The sequence below is a fragment of the Carlito syrichta genome, unplaced genomic scaffold, assembly GCF_000164805.1.
Source record: "Carlito syrichta isolate Samal-C Ts95f unplaced genomic scaffold, Tarsius_syrichta-2.0.1 Scaffold303358, whole genome shotgun sequence".
In the NCBI taxonomy this organism is placed as follows: Eukaryota; Metazoa; Chordata; class Mammalia; order Primates; family Tarsiidae; genus Carlito; species Carlito syrichta.
The window spans coordinates 471483-484143 of record NW_007247454.1 but is presented as its reverse complement, the minus strand read 5'-3'; the positions used below and the strand labels follow the sequence as shown (position 1 = coordinate 484143).

Sequence of the window (12661 nt, the reverse complement as noted above, 5' to 3'; positions counted from 1 at the left end):
GGCAGCGAGATCTCATCTCTACAATAAATCAAAAAATCAGCCGGGCGTGGTAGCACATGCATGTAATTCCGGCTACTTGGAAGGCTGAGGCGGAAGGATCGCTGGTCGAGGATGCGGTGGCCGGGAGCGGCCACTGCACTCCAGTCTGGGTGACAGAATGAGACTCCAACTCAAACAAAAACAAAAAATATATATATATATACAATTTTTTAATAAATAAATTCTGGTGTCTGGGGTCCCCCCTTGTAAATCCAACTTCAGTAGAGTTGTGAGTTAATATGGATAAAATTATATTACAAAGTTCTGGTGCTCAGAAAATAATGAGAGCTATTAAATTTAGGTTAAAAGGAAAGGTTTAAGAAAAACTCAGTAGTAATTGCCATTAAAAAAAAAATTTCTAACATCCAGTAAGGTGGTATGTGCCAGTAATCCCAACTACTCAGGAGGCTGAGACAGGTAGATTGCTTGAGCCTAGGAGTTCGAGGCCAACCTAGGCAATATGGCAAGACTTCATTTCTAAAAATAAATAAATATTTTTAAAAAATCTTTGTTAGTCTCAAGACACAAGTTCTAGAAAGAAAAAAAGATTCTAAGTAAATAAGTCTTAATTGTTTATAATAATGGCAGAAGGGAGCCAGGTACGGTGGCTCACACCTATAATCGCAACACTTTGGGAGGTCAAGATGAGAGTACTGCTTGAAGTCATGAGTTCAAGACCAAGTGGGCCACACATGAAGACTCCAGTTCTATTAAAAAGTATTAATAATAATAATTAGGATGATGGAAGAAGGCAGAGGTATCAATAATTTTAAGTTACTTACATTGCCCCTAGAGAGTGTTTACTGAAATTACATTTGATTATGAGTGTCTACTACTCTGAGAATTGATTTTAAACCAAATAGTGAAGGAGTACTGTGCAGGTTTAGCTCAGAAGTTGTTGAGAAGTTTTCCAAATTCCCCATTCTGCCCTCTGTTCAACCATTCTCTACAACATGCTTCTGTTTATCTCCCAAATAAAAACACAATCTTAGCACAGACACTTCCCTCACAACTTAATATGTAACAGGAAAAGCTGGTTAAATGCTGCAGTGAAGATTAAAAGTAAATAAAGGGCATTCCTAGAGTTAAAACAGTGCTATTAATAAGAAAAGTATGTCAAATTGTAAATAAACAAGTAAGTAGTACAATTAAGAAATACTAATCATCATTAATGCCCACTTCAGATCTGCAACAGGATCCAAATGCTGGAGTTACTAGAGAGAAGCCGAATGGTCACCATGTCAAGACATCCTCAAAAGCTGGGACTGAATCTTTTACTTTAAAACCCAGGATTAGCTGCTTTGTTCTTTCATTCACTAATTCATAGGCTAGTGGGGAAGATATACATTAAATATTCGAAGGGCAACAATAGTTATAATAGTTTATTTACTAAACACTTACTAAGTCACAGGCATTGTTCTAAGTACTTTAGTTGCAATAACAAATTTAAGCTTCACAACTAACTTATGATGGCATCATTAACCTCAGTTCCAGGGTAAGAAACTGAGGTGCTCAGAGGCAGCACAGACAGACAAACAGCAGACACAAGTTTCCATCCCAGGCCTCTTAAGTACTGTAATTCGCTTGACGAATTCTTACTGTGTATCCTGCCTAAGGAGCAAGGGTCAGCATACCCAGCGCACGATGCTCAGGGACCCTTCACAGGGTGTTCTGTGTGGCTGGAAGGGACCCAGGAAGGCAGAAGTGATCAAAATCAAGATGAGAGGACCAGTCAGAGGCCAAGTCACAAATAGCTTCAGTGGCACAGCAAGGAGGTCAGACTTGACCCAGCTGACCGTGGAGAGTCACTGCAGCACTTCCAGAGGTGTGTTTAGATATGACCTCTGGCCATCCTGAGGAGCCGTGTCTCAGGGAGATAAAGCTGAAGACAGGAACCCAGAGGGATGGCGAGGAAACAGTTCCTAATAAGGCAGCTGGTCAGAACAAGGATGCCAGGGAAGTGACTGATTCAAAAAGCATTCAGGAGATAAAGCCAGCAAAATCAGCAAGTAAATGGAAGTAAAGAGTAAGAGAGAAGGAAAGGGAAGAATCATGAGTGATTTCTAAGTTCTTCCTGGGATAAGGAAGAGAGCGGTGGTCCACGCGGTCTTTGAAAGACAACAGATCAAAGAAAAATGTTAGATGGGTAAGTAAGTTCACTATGGACAAGAACAGTCTGAGTGAGGCGATAACATTAGAGAAGATGACCAGATGCAGAAAGATTGAAGACACACAGCAACTGAAACTGGAGGGATGGCTGAAACTCAGGACCCTGCAAGAAGAGATGGCCAACTCGGGGACACCACTGCTTCCGGACATGCAGTGGCAAACCACAGGGACACAGAGGCTCCAGCACACAGAGGGAGGGCAAGGACAGAGTTCTTGAGAAGGGGCCAGCAGTGTTACTGTTACTGGTTACCACAGCAACAGCAAGTTTAGTGACACAGAGAAGTTACACTGCAGTGGGAGCAAGAGATAAAGGGAAAGAACCAACTCTAGCCAGGACCAGTCTGCTCTGTCTGCCCCTCACCCTAAGCCTGAGATGACGGTGACACAACACGTGGCGTGCAACCACCTGACCTCCCTCCCTGGGCTCCCCAGGAGCTGTGAGGTGCCTTCATCCTGACATCCCACCCCTGCACTGCAAGGCCCCTGCCTCTTCCCTCTGCACCTGTGGTTGGTCCCGTCCCTCAGACGTCACCTCCCTAGAAGTACCACGACGCTCTTGCAGTCATCCTCTCAATCATCTGGTGTACTTGCTTTCCTTGTTTATTAAGAGGCAGTACACCAAGTTGAGCATGCAGGTTCTAGTCACACTGCCTGCATTCAAATTGCAGCTGTGTCACTTACCAGCCCTGTCACCTTGGACACATTGCTCAGCCTGTTTTAACTTCCTCATCTTTCAAATGGGCAAAATAGGCCGGGCTCGGTGGCTCAGCCTGTAATCCCGCGCTTTGGGAGGCTGAAGTGAGTGGACTGCCTGAGCCCGCAGGTTCGAGACCCACCTGGGCAACTTGGTGAGACCTCATCTCTACAATAAAAATCAAAAAATTAGCCGGGCGTGGTAGTGCGCTCCTGTAGTTCCAGCTACTTGGAAGGATGAGGCGGAAGGATCGCTGGAGCCCAGCAGGTTGAGGCTGCGGTGGCCAGGAGCAGCCACTGCACTCCAGTGTGGGCGACAGAGTGAGACTCCAACTCAAAAATAAATAAATTAAATAAATAAAATAAATAAATAAATAGAATGGGCAAAATAATTATTTACCTCACAGACTTCTTGGGAGGAGTTAAATGAGCTAATACATAAAAATTTACTACAAGAATACAAGTGCAGTCTAAGCTCTCAAATATTATTACATATCTGTGTAGTTGCAATGATCTTAATGCTCTATTAAGTGGCACTTCTCAATATATACTACTAAAAATTTATGGAACAGTAATAAGTCTTAGTCCAAATCTAAAGATACCACTAACAGCCAAATGAAGGGGTACTGTTCTGACTAAACTGCTTTAGACTAATTTATTTAAAAATAACATTAAAGTATAGAGGATGGGGGAAAAAAGGTTCTGACTTTAACTTTGGGAAACAGTGTTTTGGCTGGAAACTCTAAGACTAGACACAAAAGGAACTGCACATGAACACTTCTCTGGTTGGTCAAGCCACTTCTCAAGGAGACACTAACTTACAGCACCTGAAATTACTGTATGTATATGACGGGCTTGAACAAGTAAATGGATATCAGGTGATGGGAGCCAAGTTTCTCACTTCTGGAGAGGGAGGCTACAGTAAGTAATGGAATAAAGTTAAAATGAACCATGCAGTTCTGAATCAGAGTGAAAGATGTCAGTGTGAACTTGTGTTCAGCTGGATATAGACAGAGATGGATAGATGCAAAACTAGCTCTATGCTCGCCTGCACAGGTTGGTACTCATACATGTATTTTGTATCTATGCACTGAGAGGGCCCAGAAGTGATATCCCAGCAGCAATGAGTACACCCAGTGCCCAGATCTGGGTTTCTAATACCATTCTCCAATGAAAGGAACCAAGGATCCTTGGGAAAATGGTTAATCTAGGGCTGAGGCAGGAAATATACAGAATGAGTTCGAACATCTTATGTAAAGATGCACTCAATAAACAAAACTATGGAGGATGTCCTGTTGGTCACAGGGGCCAACCTAAAAGAGGTGGAGCTATCTAAACAATTACAAAAGTAGTACAGGGTTATAAAGTAAATATCCATGAGTCCATATCGATATAAATAAATGAATAAGTAAATAAATGGGGAGAGGAGAAAAATCACCCAGCAGAATTCCAAATAATTTTATAGGTACTTCCTCCTCAAGGAGGTAGAGCTAACTTCTCACCCAGAGTGTGGTCTGCACTTACTGACTTGTTTCCAAAAAGTAGAGCACAGAGGAACTTTACAGTTGAGAAACTGGCCAACATTCCCACAGCCAGATGGTCAAGGTTGTCAACAGCAGTGAAGAGTCACACTGACAGCACTGACCCCTGATGATGAGAATGGCATGTTACTGCTCCCAAGCCCATATGCCCAGGCTAACCCAAATTGAGGGGGCACTCTATAAAATACCTGACCAACCAGTACTCCTCAAAACTATCCAAGTCATCAAAACCACAGAAGTCTGACAGGCTGCCACAGCCCAGAGGTGGCTAGGAGAGATATCAACTACATGCAATGTAATGTTTTGGATGGGATCCTTGAACCAAAAAAGAATATTAGGTACAAACTAATTAAATTCAAATAAAGTGTGACTTCTAGTTAATAGTGATGTACCAATATTGGTTCCTTAGTGGCAACAAACTTAACACAGAAATATCAGATACTGGCAACATATCTAGACACCCTTTCTTTAAAAAGGGGGGGGGGCAGGCTCGGTGGCTCAGCCTGTAATCCCAGCACTTTGGGAGGCTAAGGCGAGTGGATTGCCTGAGCCCATGGGTACGAGACCAGCCGGGACAACTTGGTGAGGCTTCATCTCTACAATAAAAAAGATAAAAAATTGGCCAGGTATAGTAGCACGCACCTCTAGTTCCAGCAACTTCGAAGGCTGAGGCAGAGGAATTGCTGGAGCCCAGCAGGTCAACCCTGGGGTCACTCCAGCCTGGGCGACAGAGTGAGACTCCGATTCAAAACAAAACAAAAAAATCATAGCTAGACTTATTGGTATCTGTAGTCCCTGCTACTCAGGAGGCTGAGGCGGAAGGATCACTTGAGCCCAGGAATTCAAAGCTGGAATGAGCTATGAACACACCACTATACTCCTGTCTGGGCAGCAAAGCGAGACTCCATCTTTATAATATAAAATTTTTAAAAATAGGGAAAACTGGGGGCAGATTATATAGTAACTCCCTGTAACTTTTCTATAAATCTAAAATTGTAGGAAAACATTTATTCAAACTGAATAAAAATAATAAAAATATGAGGAAGTTATTGCCTTAACCAAACGATTTTAGTTCAAGTCATATATAATAAATTGGACAAAAATAGAAATACAGTTACTACTGTGCAAAATAATCTCAACAATGATGAAGCATTTACAATATTGGGTGTAAGTGCCTATAAGTCACTTTTTTAAATGTGCATTTTGACTCCTCAGTTGGTAAGCACTTTAGGAGTGGAAAACTCTCCTCTAAGCATGAGGTCGTCCAAATTTTGAACTAAAGCAAAATGGTGGTATTTTCCATATTAATAAAAATTCTTTGAAATCAATGTCAGGCCTTTGAAATCAACAAAGTGTAAACAGTTTTAGTTAAAATAATTTGTATTTTCAAATGAAAGCTGAAATATGGAGAACAGAAGTTTCTTGGATTTCTTTATTTTTGTTGTAATATTGTTTTGTAAATAAGACATTTATTTTTGAAAAGTTTTAAAAATAAAATTACCAAAAATGCATTATACACCCACATATCCACATATAAAATGTTAACAATTTTTTCATTTTTGCTTCAGATGTATATTTAATATACGAGAACTATGTATACCATAGTCATCACACTGAGCTCTGAAACACTGAAACACTTCCTCATGGCTCAGAAGAATAATGTAACTATACATATTTTGAGAAAGTACAATGGAAAATGTACTACCAACAATACTCTACTGTACAATTACAATAACTTGGGTCCATACTGGTCATTGTTCAAGAGATTTAGAAGGCCAGGCTCGGTGGCTCAGCCTGTAATCCCGCGCTCTGGGAGGCCGAGGTGAGTGAATTGCCTGAGCCCGCGGGTTCAAGACCCACCCGGGCAACTTGGCGAGACCTCATCTCTACAATAAGTCAAAAAATTAGCCGGGCGTGGTAGTACGCGCCTGTAGTTCCAACTACTTGGAAGGCTGAGGCGGAAGGATCGCCGGAGCCCAGCAGGTAGAGGCTGCGGTGGCCGGGAGCGGCCACTGCACTCCAGTCTGGGCGACTGAGTGAGACTCCAACTCAAAAAAAAAAAAAAAAAAGAGAGAGATTTAGAGGCTTCAAAAATGAAATAAAAATAAACTTCTTAACATTTGTAACTATCCTGAAAATACTTTAAAAAAACTTACAAGTCAGTGAGAAAAAGACAGCCCAAAAGAAAATATGTAAGGGATAGGTACAAGCAAACCACTGGAGAGAAAACCAAAAATTGTAACACATAAGATGAAGAAAAATAAAACAGAACAAAAATGCAGTGCCATTTCATACCAGACTGGCAAAAATCAGAGTCTGACAACATTAACTGCTGGCAAGGATATGGAGAAACAGGAATTGTTTGCCAATATCCTATACATATCATGTAAAGGGAAACATAGGACCCAGTAATGTGACAACCAACCAGGTATATGACCTGGAGAAACTAGCGTGTTTCCTCAGGAAAGACAAGGATGTGCATGAGGCAATGTTTATGATAGAAAAAAAAAAATGAAGACAATTTAATGCTCATCAATAGGAGAAATGGCAAATTTTAGTACATCCATTCAAAGGAACACTCTACAGCAATGAAAATGAATGAACAAGACCTATAAGATCAACAAGGATTGGGGCAGGAGAGTAAAATGAAAAAACCATGGCTGGGTACAGTGGCTCATGCCTGTAATTCCAGCACTTTGGGAGGCGGAGGTGAGAAGACAGTCTGAGCCCAGGGGTTTGAGACCAGCCTGGGCAACATGGCGAGACCTCATCTCTACAATGAATCAAAAAAATTTGGCACACCCCTGTATTTCTAGCTACTTGGAAGGCTGAGGCAGAAGGATCACCTGAGCCCAGCAGGTTGAGGCTGTATTGGCCATGAGAGTGCACTCCAGCCTGGGCTACAGAGTGAGACTCCAACTCAAAAAAATAAAAATAAATGAAAAAACCAAGTTTTAAAATATGAATGCTATGATACAATCATATCAACAGCTGTTTAAATTTACTAGCACATAAATTAAGAAAAAGTGCTTGGCACAGCTTTAAGCTGTAAATAAACTCATTTAGACTGGGCTCAGTGGCTCAGCCTATAGTCCCAGGTTCAAGACCAGCCTGGACAACTTGGCAAGACCTCGTCTCCAATAAATCAAAAATTAGCCGGGTGTGGCAGTGCGCACTTGTAGTTCCAGCTACTTGGAAGGGGAAGGAAGAAGGATCGCCGGAGCCCAACCTGGGTGACAGAATGAGACTCCAACTCAAAAAAAAAAAAAAAAACCTCATATAATTTTTACAACAACCCTATGAGGTGGGCTCTTCTATTATCCCTATTTGATAAATGAGGACACTGAGGCATGTAAAGATTAAATAGCTTGCCTAAGGTCACAGCATTACTAAGTAGCAGAGTCAAGATTCAAACTAGGGGAGGATACATCCCAAGTATACATTCTTCAAATGCACCCACATCAATGCCATGTTCATATACATGTTTATTCAAAGATAAAGTGGAGGCCAGGCACGGTGGCTCACACCTGTAATCCCAGCACTTAGGGAACCCAAGGCAAGAGGATTGCTTCGTCCCAGGAGTTTGAGACTGGCTTAAGCAACATAGCAAGACCTTGTCTCTACAAAATAAAAAATAAAAACACTAGCCAGGCATGGTGGTGCCTACAGTTCCAGCCACTTGGGAGACTGAGGCTAAAGGATCACCTGAGCCCAGGAGGCTGAGGATGCAGTGAGCCATGAGCACACCACTGCACCCCAGCCTGGGTAACAGAGTAAGATACAAGGCACTGACTCCAAAAAAAAAAAAAGGATAAACTGGAAGGTTACAAATAAAATGCATCACAACAACTGCCTGTAGGGAGGGAGATGAAGCAGGAGAGGATAAAACTGGGAGAACAAAAGAGACTTTCCACGGTCAGCGACGTTCCTGGGAAGTGTAAAGTTTTACATTGCCCTGCAGGACTCAGTGTGACAACTACGATATACACAGTTCTGTTAGATCAAATAAATGTCTAAAGCAAAAATGAAAACATCAACATTTTCTATGTGGGTGTGTAGGCATATAGTACATTCTTTGCTATTTATTTTTAAAACTTTTCAAAAATAAAAATGTCTCACAAAACATTAAAACAATGAGAAATTAATTTCTCATTTTCATATTACAGCTTTCATTTGAAAACAGAAACAGTTAAACTGTGAGTTTAAATATATACACATGTGGGCACACACTTTAACATACACAGAGAAAACAAATTTTTGCATGGATCAAAAGGGATAGGTTTCAGCAACGTATAACAGAAACAATACCTCTTACTATACATTTTGATGACTCACTATTTTCCATGAAAATAAAGTACAACACTATCAGGAAAACTCCTTTCTACCTCTTTTTTCTTGATAGTCTGTCCTCTCTCCTGCTTCCTACTTATTTGCGATTTTTAACAGCAGGAAGCAAGAAGGAACCCAGAAAGTGTCACACATTTTTAAAATACAGCCATAGATGAACATATACGCAGCCCTTCTGAACATGAGACTTCCTAACCCACAATCAGAGTACTGTAAACTGGCTGCATGGAACTCACAACATGTTTTTCCACTGAGAAAGCTACAGAAGGACAAGAGCCCCTGGGAAAAAAACACTGCCTGAGGGGCCAGACCATTAGCGGTGGAACAGGAAGTACTGAGCAACAATACATACTGATGCTCCAAAAGGGAAAAACCATTCTCAGCCAGAGTCTTGAGGGCAGAAATCAGCTTCATGTACCTCTGTATTCTCGGTAGTGAGCAAGTGTTTGGCATCTACCACGGTCAAAGCCATGGCCTGCTGACTGGGGAGGAGACCCTGTAGGGCCGTCCGGTAGAAGGTGGCACTGTCAGCACAGGGCAGCCCTTGGGGTGGGAGGGGACAGGAGAGAGACCAGAGAGCAGTATCCACGAGCTAAGACCAGGGCAGGGCTGGGGCTGAACAGAAAGGACACTTTCTCCCAACAGCCAGCTACTTCCACACTTGTGGACTGCAAACAAGTACCATATGTTGGGTTGCTGCTGGAGCAGTGGTTATGTGGGATTTCTCCTATGATCCTTAAAAATAACTTAATGTCACCCAGGCGCGGTGGCTCAGGTGTGTAATCCCAGCACTTTGGGAAGCCAAGGTGAGATTGCCTGAGCCCATGGGTTCAAGAACAGCCTGCGCAACTTGGCGAGACCTCATCTTTACAATAAATCAAAAAAATTAGTCGGGCGTGGTAGCATGTGCCTGTAGTTCTGGTTACCTGTAAAGCTGAGGTAGAAAGACCACCTGAACCGAGCAGGTCGACACTGGGGTGGCCGTGAGTGTGTCACTGAACTCCAGCCTGGGCGACAGAGTGAGACTCCAACTCAAAAATACTTTTTTAATTTTAAAAAAACTTAATGTCATTTTTGTGACAATAAGAGTAAGAACTGTTCATAAGGGGGAACAGAGAAGAGTATAAAACCTAAAATAAAACTTATCCATGATCCTATCATCCAGAGATAACACCTGTTGATAGTATATGTATTTCCTGCCAATCTTTTTGCCATTTACATTTGTGATGTTATATCACAGTATATATTTTTTATATTCTGATTTTTCTCTCAACATTAGATTGTATTTTCTTTTTCTTTCTTTCTTACATTGTACTTTCTCACATTAGCAATTTTTAAAAATGATTTTTTTAACAGCTGTATCCACCACATAGATTATCATCAATTTCACCATTCCCTTATGATCAGGCATCTTGACTGTTAAACATTTTTCACTATTAAAATAACATGCTGCTGGGCTCGGTGGCTCAGCCTGTAATCCCACGCCTTTGGGAGACTGAAGTGAGTGGATTGCCTGAGCCCGCGGGTCAGAGACCCGCCTGGGCAGCGAGACCTCATCTCTACAATAAATAAAAAAATCAGCCGGGCGTGGTAGCGCATGCCTGTAATTCTGGCTACTGGGAAGGCTGAGGCGAAGGATCGCCGGAGCCCAGCAGGTCAAGACTGCGGTGGCCGGGAGCGGCCACTGCACTCCAGTCTGGGCGACAGAGTGAGACTCCAACTCAAAACAAAAACAAAAACAAAAAAAATGCTATATAAATTAATCATTTCTTCAATGTAAACTTCTACACTGCTCTTTTAGAATTCAAAGTGATAACTATGATACACAATAATGATGTGGGGTGCTTGACCCACCCCACCCCTCCACCCCTGCCATCTTCCCACAAATTCTGCTAACACTAAACAATCTAAGACATTTTAAAAAAAATAAGAAAGGAAGAAAAAGTTATCAATTTTTTTTCAGTCACTCTCTTATTCTACCTCTTTCACTCTCTTATTCTACTTCTGGTAGGAAAAGGAAAGTCCCACAAAGATAAGTCTCTGACATCAGAGAAGCCAAGAACAGCAAGTCAATATTCCTGCTAGAGCCATTTTTATTTTCCACTTAGAACAATGTGCCATCAATTTAAACATGAATCACACAAGATCTACCATATACCAAACATCTCCATCTGCATTAGTGCTTAAGCCAGGTTTTCACAGTATATAGACGGCTTAGAAAAATTCTGCAAACAATAAAAGTTAATGTAACTAGTATCCCTCAATGAGGAAACCAAGTTTTATTTTACAACTCTGCCATATTATTTAAATGAATTAATAACTGTCATGCAATCCACTAGTTATAGCCTCCCAATATACAAAATAGTATTCAAGTTGCCAGAAATAGGACAAAAGTTCCAGGAACCTAAAAATCAATAACTATTTAAACCAGTGGTAATTCATGTGGAAAACTTCAGAACAAATCAGCATCAGCTTCCTGGCTCTCTGCACAAACGAAAAATTCATATTGCTTCACCAATTTTCAAAAATGTAAACTTGTACACATAAACTTAAAACTCAGGCCAAAATTTACTCATATTTATTCTCAAAATCGGGCTGGTATCAAGATCAACTAACTTTCCCAACAAGTACAATCTTATAAAATTCCACAGTGAAATAGGTCTATGTTTAATCATTCAGAAAAAGAAAATTATGTAACAACTATATATAATGATGATGATAACATATGCTATGTGGACTTCTACTGAGAGTTGCAGTTCAGAGGGAAATTGTGAAAATGAAGCAAAAATTGGCCAAAATATTTAATTCTGCCCAAAACTAAAACAAAATTCTCATAAAAGAAGCCAAGTATAATATTTCATTATAAGTTCTAACAGGGTTCAAACGGATCAGAAATCCCGTATACTTACTTGGCTTTTCAGAAGCTGAATTCCAGAACCACTACAAACATAAACCGGGTCACTTGCCCAAGAGTCCTCACTTATTACCCCATCTCAGGTCCTCCAGGGAACACGTCTTACAACAGTCTCAAGGGTCCTGCAATAGCTGGGGTAGCTTGGGCTGGCTGTTTACAGGTGTCCGGCCCTCCTCGAGGATACACGAGGCAGTCGGGTGCGCAGATCCCAGCTGAGTCGGTCCACACGCCAGAGAAGCCCGCTCGCTGAGAGACTGCTCCGCGGCCACTCGGGCTACCTCGCCACTGGCGTGCAGCACACTTTAAGGAACGCACGCACCGGGTGACACCATTTCTTCATCCCTCACTAGCGTGTCCACACTTTAAGGAACGCACGCACGGGGTGACACCATTTCTGCATCACTGGCCGCGAGCTAGTTGACACGCGTTTTCTCCTCGAATAAACACATGCCTGTTGGCTGATGCCCGTCCTACTGTTGCAAACAAGAAATAACTGTCCTGCTAGACAAAAACCTCTCTCTAGGCCCGGGCGTCACCATACGTTTGAATTAAAAGCACACTGGACCAACAACAACAATCTCCCAGCACATCTGTCATTTGAAAGCACAACCGTGAAAAGCTATCGCTACGACCCAAATTTAGGTCAAAAGCTTTTTTTCTTCCTTCCCTTCAAAAGCAATAAACTTTGAAGGGAATGAGGGTAACAGGAATCGCTCCGCTGCTCCCCCCCAAAAGAAAAGACTGGAAAAAACTGGCCAACTCGGACGCTGGTCGTGCAGGCTGAGCAGACCCCCACGAACCCGGGCAAGCAGGGCAGATCCCCGGTAGGAAGAAGGCCAGGCAGGCAGGGCAGACCCCTGGGAGGAAAAGGGCCAGGCAGGCTGCGCAGACCCCCGGAGGAAGGCCGACAGACCCCCGGGAGGAAGAGGGCCGGGCAGACCCCCGGGAGGAAGGCCGG

The 12661-nt window shown here is 42.2% G+C and overlaps 1 protein-coding gene across 1 annotated transcript in view; it reads right to left on the bottom strand.

The window, feature by feature from the left end:
* The window catches only part of LOC103260831 (C-myc promoter-binding protein), an 80922-nt gene extending 68784 nt beyond the window's left edge, over positions 1 to 12138 (bottom strand). The window contains exon 1 of the mRNA XM_021712558.1: positions 11699 to 12138. The gene's annotated coding sequence lies outside the window, so the exon portion shown is untranslated. The remainder of the gene's footprint in view (positions 1 to 11698) is intronic.
* Between the last annotated feature and the right edge of the window lie 523 nt (positions 12139 to 12661).